A 14,382-nucleotide genomic window follows, 5' to 3' on the forward strand; every position below is an offset into this window, starting at 1 on the left:
AGGATCTGGGGGAAGCTTGCTGAGTGACCTTAGGCGCCCACCCCATCCTCACAGTGTTGACGTGAGGATAAAATGGAGGAGAGCAAAGCAAATCTCTTTGGGTCCCCAATGGGGAGGAAGGCAGGGTATAAACAAAGTTCTGAAAATATGCAAAAAGAAAAGGAGGCTGATGCATCGGATGAAGAGAGCTTGGACTCACCAGCATTCTTTATGCTGAAAATATTTTGTTAACCTCTTTAAGGGGCCAGTGGACTCCCGTTTAATTCTGCTGCTGCAGACTAGTATGGCTATCCCTCTCAAATCAGGATTATAAAGCATATCTTATGCTAAGCTCCTACAACTGATGGCAGGTATTCCAACTAAGGTAGCCCCAGAGCCAGACAACTGATCCATCTAGCCCAACAACTAGGAAAGGTTCTTCAAAGTTTTCACCTGTCTTGCTACCTGAGAGCCTTTTAACTGGAGATTTTCATGTGCAAACTGAATGACCTACCACTAGAGCAAGGGTGAAAATAAAGAAACCTTATAGCGAGTCAGATAAGAGCTCCAGCTAGCTGGAGATAGCCAAGCTCTCGGGCAGTGAAGGGTCTTCCACAGCACAAGCTTTCTGAGATTCTGTAACTAGAGATGCTGAGGGTATTTGGCACACGTAGCCAGAGTGCTACAATTCCTCCATGTTGAGAAACACATATTACATTTGGAGAGCTAGTGTGGTGTCATAGTTCCATTACCAGAATAAGGTCTGGGATACCTAAGTTGAAATCTCCACTCTGTCACGGAAGCTGGTTGGGTGACTTTGGGCCGGTCACTCTATCCCAGCCCAAGCACAGGGTGGCTGCTGTGGTGCCAAAGAAAGGGAGAACAAAGTTGTTGGTTACTTTGGGCCCCCGCTGGGGAGAAAACGGTATAAGTGTTCAAATAAATATGGCAATTTGAAGCAAAACTTGACAGCTGTATCTGGGCCACCGTATGCATTTTATCAGTAACTGTCAACCTTATGTATCTTATCCCCACCAATCATTCTATCAAAGAATCTACTTTTGAAAGCGTACAAGGCTCTTGTAATACCACGTATACTATATGACTCCCTGATCTGGTTCCTGTGCCCAACAGAACAACTTGACAAGCTCCAGTTAACCCCTTTCCAGAAAATACTTGCTCTACCACCATGTACAGCTTCCACAGTCATTCGACTTGAATTGGGCCTTCGAAAAATCTCAACATTGATCTGGAAAGCCATAGTCAATTTCAAACACAGACTGCAAAACTCCGAAGATCTTCCAGTCTTTGCTAAATCAGCAGCCTAAAAGTGCGGCTGGTTAAGGTGGAACAGAAATGTGGACACTGAAATGAAAAAATTAGGTTCATGGGACCTAAGAGCTTTAATTGGGAAAAGACGAGAACTACTCATAGAGAAGCTGCTTAAGCAGGACTGGGGCTCCCTTCTAAAGGACACGGCATGAAAATGCTCCCACCTCTATGTGAGAATTAAATATCCTACACAGTTCAACCTGCCTCATTACCTCAGTATGCTAGTAGTCCCAAAATTGAGGTGGTCATACATGATTGCACGTTGCAATGCATTGCTGACAGCCCAGATGAAGGGCCGCTTCCTTAAGATACCATCAGATGAACACTTCTGTAACTGCCCTTTAGCTGAACTGGACTTGCTATCCCATACTGTCTTTCACTGTCCAAAGCACGAAGTAGCCAGAGAGAGATTCTTTTAAAAAAATGGCTACTGAGGCATTCGAACATTTCTGATGCCACAAAATTAAGACTATTACTGAGTTTCCTTTGTAAAAACTGCATTGTAGACATGGCGACCTTTTCTTTAACCATTATTTTTAATTCTTAAACTTTGTTAGCGTGTATGGCCTATGGGCTGTTAAGCTGAATAAAAGGAAACTATCAAAGAATCCGGGTCCCACCACAATGTAAGTAAAAAGTACTTTTCCCAAGAAGGATATTTATATGTTTACATACACTCTGTTCTTACTACTAGCAGACCAAAAGGTCACAGATGGATAATCCGTGGCAGGTAGGGTCAGCAAGAAATAGCACATCATACTTGCAGGTGGAAATGGGGACTGAGAGACACCAAATTCTTAGTAGCTGTTATAAAAACCTTGCATCCCACCTCGTAATACATCTGAGTCTCGCCAACAGTATGTCTACAACTGGTTGTAAATCACTGCATTACTTGATTTGAGAGGTACTCTTAAGATTCTACTGCACATATACTCACTAAAAATGTACAGCATAACTGAATAAGCACGTGTGAGCATAATATATTGCGCAGGCACATCCAGAAAGATGTGATTAGCTACTGCCTCCATCACAGGAGCAGCTGGTGGCAGAGTTAGGTCTGTTCTCTTGTGAAAGGGCCCAGAAATTTTTCAGTGAAACACATGTGCAGCAAGATCAGATTCATGTGCCAATCCTGTGCGGATTAAAGTCAAGGTTACGTTGGCAGATGAAGCCACTTCTGAATGCTCGCCACTCTTTTGATCCTTTCAGCTTGAGTAGTATCCCAAAAGCAGAGTCAAAAGACATCCCATGGGAGAACCAATTGCAAGGTGGACAGGTACAGATGGAACCTCAGACAAATTCCCTACCTTATTCATATCTCCACACTTCATCTAAGGAGCTCATGTTGGTGCGCATGCCTCTCCTCTTTTTTTAATTTTGACCTCACAACAACCTTGTGAAGTAGGTTAAGGAGAGCAGGACTATAGGAGGTAATGGTGCTAACCAATGGTGGTGGGGCGGGGGATGAATGGGAAAAAATGAAGCATGCCTCCAAAATAATCTGGGGGTGGTGGTGGTGGAATTCTATGTCCCAGGAATCAGTAGTCTCCCATTTTTTAAAACAGCGATCAGAATGAAGAGCCAGCAAAATAATTCCTCCCTTCCAGCTGAGAACAGATGAAACAAGCTGGAAATAGTTTGCCTGTCAGAATTTTAGTTCAGCCCCAAGAAAGCTGTTGTTGTTGTTTTTTTAAAAGCTGGACAATCATATGTCTGTTTTATTTAGATATATGACAACCTGTTGAAGGTGAGACTTGTACAAAAAGATCCACTCATCTGGATTCCTCATGAAAAAGGTCATTTGAGATCTCCAGGGTGCCAGTCTTTCCCAGCAACTGCTCCCATTTCCATCTGCACTGCCAGGCTTGGCTCTGGCCAGCCACTTCACCCTTTTGATTTCAAACAACAGTAACCAAGCACCTTTCGATCCTTCGATGGACTCATTCCCTTCCCGGTGCTACCCCCCCTGCCCCCCGCCCCCGCAAGCGTCTGCAAACTCGAAAGCTTGCATTCCAGCTATTTGCAGTCCTGGTTTGACAAAATGACCCTCCGGGGATGCAAGACCTAGACAGAGTTCTCATCCGTAAAGTATTGTATCCATAAGCAAAATGAACTCTGAAGGAAGAGCTCCTGGATTCCCGGACTCTGCCACGGCAGGCTCTCTCTCTCTCTCTCTCTCCATGCACACTGGCTGGTGAGAGTCGGGGCATGGGGGGAGGCAGCAGCCCAGTCGCATCAGCATCACTGACATCATTAGTTCAGCTGTCGCAATCGATTGCAGAGCCAGCTCATCACATGGGAGAGCTGCGACGCCTTCCCGATCGTCTCCCCCTTTTTGCATTTCCACCCTTGTTAGGAGACATTTAATAAGGAACTGGCGAGTGACCCTACGCGGAAAATTGGCCAAGGCTGAATGTTCTGATTCCAGATGCTATCTGACAAGATCTTAAGAGGAACTTATCGGAGTGGAGTGGGGGGAGAAGGTATTTTGCTAGCTTGAACCAGGGAAACCAAAGGCCAGGGACAAGCTCAGTCAGGACGGCTGCTTTGAAAAGAGGAGAAAGAGGAGGCCGAAGCTCAGTAAGCCCTTTTAGGCTGCTTGTACACCATGGCCTTGTTCAACCCCCCTCCCCAGATTTAAATTTTGAGGCAGACACCACTCTTGCGCACAATTATCCGGCAACTGCCGTTTAAGATTACTCTCTGAACCAGGAGCGAAAGTCGTGGTTTGACTGTGGTTTCCAAATCTGGTAGGAAGGTCAAGCACAAACTGGCTTGTGTAAAAAAAAAAAAAAAAGGCGGGATGAAGGGTGGGGAGAGATAGGTTAGTGCTAGCCACCGTGTACCATTGGAATGCAGCCTTGAGAAGAGCAAGAGCTGCTCACAGATGTGCAACTCAACCCTTATGTTTTGCATGAGTCTCTGATCTTCCTCGTACAGAGATCCAACGGCTTGCCCGAACTTATCAGTTAGTTGTGCAGCTTGTAGAATTTGTTTCCTTTAGAAGAGAGGGAGCCTTGGGAGTCTTATATGTTTCCCTTGCACAAACATCTCTTCTCTTGTTTACAGGTTGAGAAGGAACAGAAAGAACAGTAGGAGGCAGCATGAGCCCCGCAGCAGAAAGAATAACTTGGCTGTTCAGCGCCCAACCAATACATTTTTAAAGATACTAATTATTGGTTCCACAGATGAGAATGCACCACCCCAGAAATCTACTCTGTATTTGCAACAGCAACACATAACACTATTTTTCAATTACATCTGCGAGGATGTTGGCTAGCTACTCCTAGACTGAAAAGAAAAAAAACAAAACTCCGTGGATTTTACATCAGCCGAAAAGTACGTGCCAGAGCTTTAAGGATGATTTTAGCTCATGGATCTTGTGAAAATTCCATTTGCTTTAATTATTTATCAGAAGAAGATTCAGATTATTGCTCCTGACCTATTTTTTTCCAGCACAGAGGGCCCGCCCAGTATGGAAATCAAAGAGAAACTACATTTGCAAAGGAGTTGGGCAATTCTGGTTTATAAGTACGAATCAAACGAGAAACATGTGTCAGGATGGTATGGACTTGCCTCTGAAACGGTCGCTTGGCGTTATGGGTTCCAATCTTGCTTTTTAAAAAACATTAAATATGGTATTGCTAAATTTACTCGGCTGCAACCGGGCGCTCCTTTGCTTTGTGCCAGATGCAAAAATATTAGTCTTGGGTGTATCAGTGGACATGCTGCCGCCACCTACCAGCCCCGCCTCCCCAAAACAGATTCTCAGGCAGAACACAGGGTTTGGGATGGCATGCTGGCACCATGTCTTTACTGCTAACCCTGTACAAAAGCAATCTGAGTCCTGGTCTAGGGGAACTGACAGCCATGGGCAGATAAGGATAGAGATGATAGCACATTAAAGGGGGGGGGGGTATAATAAAGGCAAGGGTATGATAAAAAGAGGGAGGGCGGTCCAGGGAACTCATTGAAAGAACTAAAAATGGTACAGAATGAAAGCAAGGGGAGCAGAGAAAGTTAAAGGCAAGAACATAAGCAGAAGAAAAGGAGAACAGAAGAGAGATGCTAAGTGAAGAAAGTTGCAAGAGTTGTGCAAACATTACCCTTTGCAGCATGGGAGTAATTCACTATCTGGAGAGACCTCCCATCGCCTTCATCTTCTCTTTATCTCTGGATCACATAAGAGGGGGAAGGCTCTAGACAACCAGGGCTGAGACTCGGGGGAGGAGAGAGGCACCGGCATGGATGTCCCAGCATGCAATCTCTCCCCAGTGATTCTGACCAATGGGAAGAGCACCGGCCTGAGCCCAGCATCGGAAACTGCTGCCTGCCACTTGTCTGCCCAGCTCTGTATTCTCTACTGCCTTGGGACGAAACTGAACTTTACCCAATATCTCCTACACAAGATTTTTTAACAGAAGGTTCCCGGGATTCAACATGGGATCCCTTCCCTGCCATGTGCAAAGCAGGTGACCTACCACCAAGCCACGGCAGAACAATGGGGCTCTCACACAGCAAAAGGAAGGCCTGGGTGAGGCCACAGGGCAGGAAGACGTGGGGCCTTCCATGTAAGAACCTGGAACTGGTGCAGCACTCAACAAGGAACCACGGTCAAGAAAATGAAGGAGCAGCACTCCCCAATACTCACTCCTGAGCTCCGCAGGGTAAGAAGCACCTTAGAAATGTACTATAGGGAACGTTTGACTTTTCATGATCTGAAGCGACAGCATTCTCCGTTTGTATGCCTCGATTCTGACAAGATCACATGCCTTCCAGAGTGCTCTAACCCATTCCATGCAAATTTCCTAAGAGAAGGGCTGAGGAGTTTTATTAATGTGCCTATGCTGCAGAAGGTGCGTTCCATCAGCACGTGCCCTTCCTGAGGAACCATCCGCTGTCTTGAACTGGAAAAGTGGCTAGACTCCTAAAGAACCGGAGCGGACAGAAAAACAGTAAGCAAAAGGAAGAAACAGACTCTCTGAATGTCTGCTGCGTCTCTACATGTTGCGCAATGGCTAGAAAGAAGAGGAACCAGTCTGGTCAGAGAGTGGTCAAATTAGGACCAGAGAAACCCTACTTAGCCATATGTTTGGGCCTTCTCCTCTTGTACAATTGTGAGAGCATCACAATCCACGTTGGGATCATGACCTATCGTTTAAGAACTGCAATGGAGATGTCCTTTTGACCTGAAAAGTAGGATCCATTACTGGAAGAAAAAGATACCCTGAGAACCAGAAGAAAGTACTTTGACAAGTCTTCAAGAGTAGCAGAAACCAAAGAAGGTTCAAGACATAGCAGAATGAGGTCTCTTGTACGTGGCTGGCTTCTGAGGGTTTCTTTGCTAGCCATGGAGCATACATTCAAGGTAAAGTGTACATTGACATGGTACAAAAGGGGGAAACTAACCACAGTTGCAAAGGTTGCCGTGGTGTGGTGTAGTGGTTACAATGTCAGACGAGGATCTGGCAGTTCCAGGTACCAATTCCCCACCCCCACTGCCCTGGAAGCTTGACATTAGACCAGCTGCACACTCTCAGCCTAACCTACCTCACAGGGTTATTGAGAAGATAAATTGGAGGAACAGAGAATGATGTACACCTCCATGGGTACCTAATGGGGAGAAAGGCCAGGTATAAAAGTAGTAAATAAATAAATGAAAGCTCGTCTCTTTTTTATCTCAAAGACAATTGCTTTGAAATTTTCAGGTGCATTCTAAGGTCTTGCCATTAACCACAGCAAACTCTTTTTAAAAAAAAATCTATGCAGTAGTGTGCAAACACTGACAGACTGCTTTCCAAATTGTTTACAGGACAAGCCGCGCATGGAAAATGCTGCTGCATCCACAGACGTCAGAATCAATTCTTTTCATATAACTTTATGAGTCAATTTTTCAAACTGCCCATTTTTCAGAACACGCTAATATTGTACCATTGGTTATGAAACAGTAAGTTAACGCTGTCCAGAAATGACAGAATGGGAAACAATTTCCCCCCCCTCTCAGTCGTTTATTGAAAATGTCAGGGGAGAGGTTGCTTTTAAGAGAGTCTACTCAAGTCTGATCAATAAACACACTTTCTTCTATTGAACAAGTCACAGAATTCTTCCTTTCCTCCACCCCCTTTCCATTTATCCCTATTTTTATCTCACAGAGGGAAAACCAGACATTACATGCAAATGCAGATAACAAAGCCCAGGCAACTTTTTTTTAAAAAAAAGAAAAGCAGCCTTGAAAGGCTGTAATTTTGATTGGAAAAGTGGGATCCTTTCCCTTTCCCTTGACTAACGGTTCTTAATTCATCCTCTGTCAATTGCTCTCCCCCCACTCTCTGAGGTGTTCCAGATGCACATTTATCTTTATACATATTGAATCCTGAAGGAGTTGGGGAGGGCAGTGAGCAAGTTTGGGGATTCTTTTCATTTATACATTGCCCGGGTTTTGTTATATGCATTTGCACACAGCATGAAGATTGCCCCCCTTTTGGAACCACCTTCAGATTTCCCAGCTTTACAGGAGGCAGCAGAACCAAACTTCCAACAGACATCTGGAAAAGGATTGCACAGAGTTGCCTCTGAAGAGTGTCTGGAAACTGCAGCGGGTTGTGAATTTGGTGGCCACACTGCTGGAAGGAGCAAGCCATCGGGGCACGTTGTTTCATTTTCACTGGTTGCTGTTTAGTTTCCACACCCAACTCAAAATGCTGGTTGTTAACTTTTGTAAGCACTGAATGGGGAGATCACAAGATCTCAAGGATCATCTGAGGTCATGTTTGGAGGTTTCTCCTTCCTCTGCCCTCCCAGTGTGAAATATGGTGGCTGGCTAAACATGCTCTGCGCAATGGTGCTCCAACAGAGGCATGCCCTCGCTTAGGAAGTTTGACTTGCCCTTTTCTTGGCAGCTTTCTTTTGGGGAAGGCATGGGACCTATTTATTATTTTATTCATTTATTTATGTCATTTCTAGTCTGCCTTTCTTGTAGAGACTCAAGGTGGATTACACACTGAGAGTCAGTACAATCAATATCATGATATTTCAATATACACGAAGAGCCCTGTGGCACAGAGTGGTAAGATGCAGTACTGCAGCCCAAGCTCTGCTCAGGATCTGAGTTCGATCCTGGCAGAAGCCGGGTTCAGATAGCCGGCTCAAGGTTGACTCAGCCTTCCAAGGTCGGTAAAATGAGTACCCAGTTTCCTGGGGGTAAAGTGTAGATGACTGGGGAAGGCAATGGCAAACCACCCCGTAAAAGGTCTGCCAAGAAAACGTGATGCGATGACCCCCCATGGGTCAGTAATGACTCGGTGCTTGCACAGGGGACTCCCTTTACCTTACCTTACCAATATACATGTAATGGGTATATACATGCAATTTGCAAAATTTAAAGTGAAAGGAAGAATTAAAAGAAAGATTTAAATATTTAACAATGCTGAAACAGAGAACAGGCAAATTCCATGCCTGATATATTAAACAACATAGGAACTACCCAGTTGAACATGTTATATTAGAAGCTGTTTCTTTAAGAAATGGTTTATGGGCATTTGTTTATTTACAAAATCTGTATGCCACCTTTATTCGTAATCAGAGCCACCAAAATACATTAAAACATTATAAAAACATATCATAAAACAATGAAAATCAAAACTAAAATACATATTGAAAGCACATAAAGCAATAAATAATAACAAGGCAAAGTGCCTATTAAAACCAATCCAGGCTGAGGAGAAGGTGGTCAGGGCTGCTCCCTTCCCAAAGCTGGCAGAGAGAGCGAGCCAGAGGAAAGCCTAGAGAGCTCCTCAATACGAGAAGGACAGAAGTAAGATCAACCCCTCCCGTCCACATCTTAGGCCTAAGGGCCCTGGCGGCCAAGAGAGTCGGAGACTTCCCCTCCAGCCAGGGAATCAGAGGAGCCAGACCAAGCCCCTCCCTTCTCAGTTCCAGCACTCCTCCAGGCCTGGCCAAGCTGCATTTCTAAGGTTGCTCTTCCCTGCAGCAGCCCAGTGACGCCTCCTTTCCTCACACTGGTCTGCACCCACTGGCTGGCCCAGCTCCACTTATAGCAGCCAGCAGCTCCCCAAAGCCTCTCCATCAGGGTTCTCAATGACACGCCTATGCAGCAGAAAGCATATTGCAAATGACCGAGTGCAAATGAACACGGGCATCGCCAATTTCTTTTCTTTTTTTAATGCCTGTATTTGCACAAATAGTATCAAGGAATACACTACATCTGGAATGAGACAGCTGGTGATCACCAGACACAGCAGGTTCGCCAAGAAATGGGGAAACAAGTGAGAAATCGAGAATCTCACATCACAGGCCGACTGACTGTAAGTCTTGCATTTCATGGTCCGCTGTTTACAACTCCCCCTCCTCTCTCTTCCAGAGAAACTTAATTTTGCAATAATCCACTAGGCACAATTTACATGCAATGCCAGACCAGCGTTTGGCACTCAGAGCCATTACCTTGGGCTCACTTAATCTCTTACACTGCATATTTTGATTCTCCATTCAACTCCCCAGTTTGCAGATGAAACCCATATCCTGCAGTTGTCTCTGAACTGGCAAACTGCGTTTTACGTTTGTCTTCCAAATCGGAACTTAAAACTGCAGCATGCAGTTAGTATTCTATGCCAGTGTGCCACAAACCTGAAATTCACAAATGCCACAAGACCTGGCCCTAGGATTTGCTTTTTGGCAGGCATATATTCAGTTAAGATTTTTATACCACTTTGTAGATAAAAAATAAAGTGCAAGGGCCATAGCAGGGGCCGTGGCTCAATAGTAGAGCATCTGCTTGGCACGTAGAAGGTCCCAGATTAAACCTCCAGTTAAAAGGACCACATAGTAAGGTGATGTGATTTGGGACCCCAGAGAGCTGCTTGTCAATCTGGGCAGACGATACTAATTTTGATGGACCAGTGATCTGCTTTAGTTTAAGGCAGCTTAAACCAAACCGTCGTTCACCAGACAACCTTATCAGCAGAAGTACAATAAAAAGCATTTAAAAAATGCATTAAAAATGCTTAAAAAGCATTTTTAAAAAATTCCCCTAGTCACAAAAGAAGACTGAAAAAGCAGGCACCTTCTGTCCAGTACTGGAAACATTAAAGTACTTTCAGCTCAAGTGGATCCGCAGCGGAAGAGTGGATAGATGGGCTCCCTCCCATGTAGAGATTGGAACCCCCTCTCCCGTCACATTACAGTCTAATACTAAACTCACCAATGATCCAAGAATGTTGCAGGAGAAAGCCCAAAAAAGGGAAACTCAGGCTTAAGCTCACTTTGATCCAGATGGAGCACAGCAAAACCAACCACACCATGATCCAGTGCAAATTCAGAGGCGGCTGAGCTTCTGTGCTTGCAGATGCCAACAGAATGCATTAAAAAAGAAACTTTATCTTTAGTAAGGCAGAGAAAGAAAGCAACAAACTGCATACTGGAGGGGGGTTCGTTTATTGTCACGAAAGCACATTCTGTTCCCCGCGATCTTCAATTCCATTTAGGAATAAATGCTGATGAAGCTCGGAGCTTTTGGTTACAATGACAGCCACATATTCAAAGCCCTTCACTGCTTGCTCGGGTTTGGAAATTTCAATGAACTTATTTTCTGTGACCACAATAAAAACTCCTTTTTTCTTGGCTCTGCCGTGATTTAGAAACTTAACACAGTCAAACAAACACTTCGTCTTGGCTGCGGCTCTTGGCTCAAGCGGATGAATCAGCAAAGTCCATAAATGTCTAGCCAATTTGGACAGACATTCCTAATGCAGCCATATACGGAAAGCAGAGATACCGATATCTGCAATCTTGAACACGCAATGCCTCTGGATTCAACACGTTACAAACCACCACCAACTCTATGGAGTATATTTTTCCAGCTGCACAGTTCCTCTGTAAGGGCTCAAAGATCACAGCCTCAAGCCAGCAAACACAAGCAGCTGATTGCCATGTGCGCCCCTCCTCAAATACCCTTTACCGTGCACATGCAAGACTTCCACATATCACCTTCCAGCTGCAAAGGGTGTCTTTTCACTTCTTGCAGCATGAGAGAATGCTAGACGGCCTTCCAGTCCCCTCCGACAATCTGAGTCCAACAACTGAGGCATTCCTATTTGGGACGAAAGCACTCTCCTGCCTATAAGCAAGAGCCCTTGAGAATCCAAGAGAATTTCAATGGCCAACAATCAAGCCAGAGACCACACTGCTTAAAACGTGGCTAAAAACATTCCAGCGGCCCAATCAGAAAAGGACACTTTTGTCCCTACTCTTGAAGAGCTTGCATTTAGAGTCACTTCATAAACAAGGGCCAAATACAATCTGACTGAATGAAATATAATTTCATTACAACCAATGCACTTCTCAATAATTCTGGGGGATTTTTCAAAGCTGAGTACATACTTAAGGATCTCAGTGGTGTCTGTTAGAATACAGAAGAGAGTCCAGAAGTACCTTTAAGACTAACCAACTTTACTGTGGCATAAACTTTCGAGAATCACAGTTCTCTTCGTTAAATGCATGACGAAGAGAACTGTGATTCTTGAAAGCTTATGCTACAGTAAAGTCGGTTAGTCTTAAAGGTGCTACTGGACTCTTTTCTATTTTGCTACTACAGACTAACACGGCTAACTCCTCTGGATCTATGTTCCAATACAGATACCTTACACTGGAAGGTTGTAATAAATACACAGAAGGAATTTGTTTCTTTGGGGCTACGGCTAGTATATTTTTTTACCCAGATTAGAGTATCACATTACAGAAATCAGTAACTGTCTTTGCAATAACCAAAAGGCAACAAGGTTTCCTTCAAGTGGGTGGAAGAGGCATATCAGAAGAAAATATATAGGAGGATAGGGGTTTTTTTCCTCTTCAAGTATTCCAAATGCTCAGGACGACTAATACAAAAAAGAAGAAGAAAACTCCAGTCCCATCAAGTAAAAAATTATTAATGTCACTCGTTTGTTTAAGTATTTATACCCAGTTTTTCTTCCCAAGGAGGATCCAAAAGCAGCTTACATCTTCTTTTCCATTCTTCCACTATATCCTCCCAACCACCACCTTGTGAAGTAGGTTAGCTCTGAGAGTGTGTACTGACCCAAAGTCACCCACAGAACTTACGTGGCAAAGTAGAGATTTAAACTTGGATCTCTCCATCCCTAGTCTGACGTATTAGCCATAACACCACGCTCACTTTCCTTTTGGTTATTTTCAACAATCAATCCAATTCCACCTACTGAAGCTTTTCTCTTGGGATGAAGGACTCTTCCCCTGTCAGAGGAGGTTGCTGGTAAAATAGTCCTCGTCAGATGCATTCTCCAACAAGGGTTCTTTCATCACAAGGAAAAATTCAATCCTCCACCTGAGGACAGGGAGGTATGGTTCAACTTCAACACAAACCATAGTTTGCCACTAGATGAGTGAGTTTAGGAGATCCTCCAGCACACATGCTTACCCCATCCACATGGCCAGCTAATGAGATGAAAACCCATGTAGGCAAAACGCTGTATGCCCCAGTATCTGTAATGGCAAACGATGATTTGCTGATTTAAGTAAAAAAAGAAAAGAAAGCTGTGCTTCACTGTGGAAATAACTAATCAGCTAGTTGCATACAACAAGGAAAGAGCATGCAAGCCTAAGGACCATCCCCCTGCCCAGTTCATTCATACAGTGGTAAGCCATGGTTATGGGTCAGATCCCAAGTAACCATGGTTATGGGTTGGATCTGACCACGCCCATTTAAAAAACAGCAGAAATTGTATCATTGTATCATTTAATGTACATATTTGCCTGGATTTGATTTAAAAACAGATTAATAGGTAATGGTGCATAATTGTTGCTATCTGCAATGCTAAGCAAAAATCCCCTGTACTGGTCTGGTCTCTCTCTCTCTCTCTCTCTCTCTCTCTCTCATTTATTTCTTTGGTACTTTACAAAGCCTTACCTCAACTGCATTCAAGGAGATATTTCTTACATTTTATTTATGTATTTACATTTTGATAGTCCACCTTTCTCACTGAGAACGTCAGGGCTGCCTTCAAACTCACAAGGAAATAGGAGGTTTGGATGTAAATGCACATCAGATCCTAAAAGCTGTGCCTAGCCAGAATTTCAAGTTGCATGGCATCTTTTTAAAAAAAGTATTTAATATTCGGAGGGGGGAGGGCACTTATTTTGTACCCAGTGCACTTGGAACACTAAAAACATTTCATCTTTGAGTTGATTTCCACATTACATTTTAATTTTTAAAAGGATCTATGAATTATCAATGACCCGTTTCCATGTCATTGGCTCTGAAAAACACCAGCTTGGCAGCATCTATATACACAAAGGCGTACAAAAGCAGTATCGAGGGCTCTTGTAACCAGCGAGATACTAAGAACTGTGCAAACAATGTGGTCATTCAATTAAGACCACGTCCAACAAAACCAACACAGAAGAAACAGAAGGGGGAAAAACCCAAGAGAAGTGATTTGTTTGGGCAACAAGCACCACCCTGGATACATATCACAGCTAGCTAAACGTTTGACATGGGTCAGGATAAGACTTCCAGTACATCTTCTGAAGATGACCGTGCCATATTGTGCAGAAGAGGGTATGGAAAGGAAACTGCTGCTACTGATTATTTCAAATCTTGTGAGATTTGTCCATCTAGGCCTAACGAAGGAAGGTTTAGGGTTGTTAGCATCAGTCCCCTCTTAGCCCACCAAAAAGACATATACCCCTGCAGGCCTTTAAGGGTTATTGGAAAGGGCTGGATTGCCAGATTACAGGAAAAGGCCTCAGAGGCAGCTGTCAATGCTTAAGAAGCCCGCAGATGAGTCTTCAACCGGCAGATCCAACCTGCACACCGCCAAAGAGACAAACCACAAGGCAGCTGAAGAAAGTGTCTTTGCACTAACAAGTGAGAAGGGTGATGCTACCCTCCGGGCTTCCCAACCAGGCTTGCTCATGATCTGATCAAAGGGAGAGCGCAACATGCTCTTGTGAGATCTTTTGGTTTAGAATCATAGAATCATAGATTTGGAAGGGGCCACACAGACCATCTAGTCCAACCCCCTGCCCAGTGCAGGATCAGCC

At 44.1% G+C, this 14,382-nt stretch overlaps 1 protein-coding gene across 2 annotated transcripts in view; it reads right to left on the bottom strand.

Moving 5' to 3' along the window:
* CUX1 (cut like homeobox 1) overlaps positions 1-14,382 on the bottom strand; it is a 332,631-nt gene that overhangs the window by 182,097 nt on the left and 136,152 nt on the right. The gene's annotated exons all lie outside the window — the stretch shown is intronic.

This window comes from Eublepharis macularius, chromosome 17 (genome assembly GCF_028583425.1).
Source record: "Eublepharis macularius isolate TG4126 chromosome 17, MPM_Emac_v1.0, whole genome shotgun sequence".
Taxonomy (NCBI): domain Eukaryota; kingdom Metazoa; phylum Chordata; class Lepidosauria; order Squamata; family Eublepharidae; genus Eublepharis; species Eublepharis macularius.